The sequence below is a fragment of the Salvelinus sp. IW2-2015 genome, unplaced genomic scaffold (assembly GCF_002910315.2).
Source record: "Salvelinus sp. IW2-2015 unplaced genomic scaffold, ASM291031v2 Un_scaffold1854, whole genome shotgun sequence".
Classification (NCBI taxonomy): domain Eukaryota; kingdom Metazoa; phylum Chordata; class Actinopteri; order Salmoniformes; family Salmonidae; genus Salvelinus; species Salvelinus sp. IW2-2015.
The window spans coordinates 145,428-145,733 of record NW_019943219.1 but is presented as its reverse complement, the minus strand read 5'-3'; positions in this window follow the sequence as shown (position 1 = coordinate 145,733).

Here is a 306-nt window from a genome sequence, read left to right as displayed (position 1 = left end):
AAACCAGCTGTGCTTTCTAAACGCTAGTGTCCCATATTTTAAGCAGTGGATTAAGTCAGTGGGCATATCTGACGATATCTAACAGATGGAAATTGTAATTTTGAACGTATCGAAAGGGTCTGAATAACAAAACACATGAACTCGTAAAAGAACCACTGCTGCCTCGAGGAGGTGGATTATAACACATGAAATTGATCTTCGAGTTTAGCGTGGGGCGATATTTCCCGTTCTCACTCACTGTGCTACGCCTTTACGTCTCTGACGCAACGTGGGCGTCGGTCGTACTTGAAAAGGAGTTTAACTGTC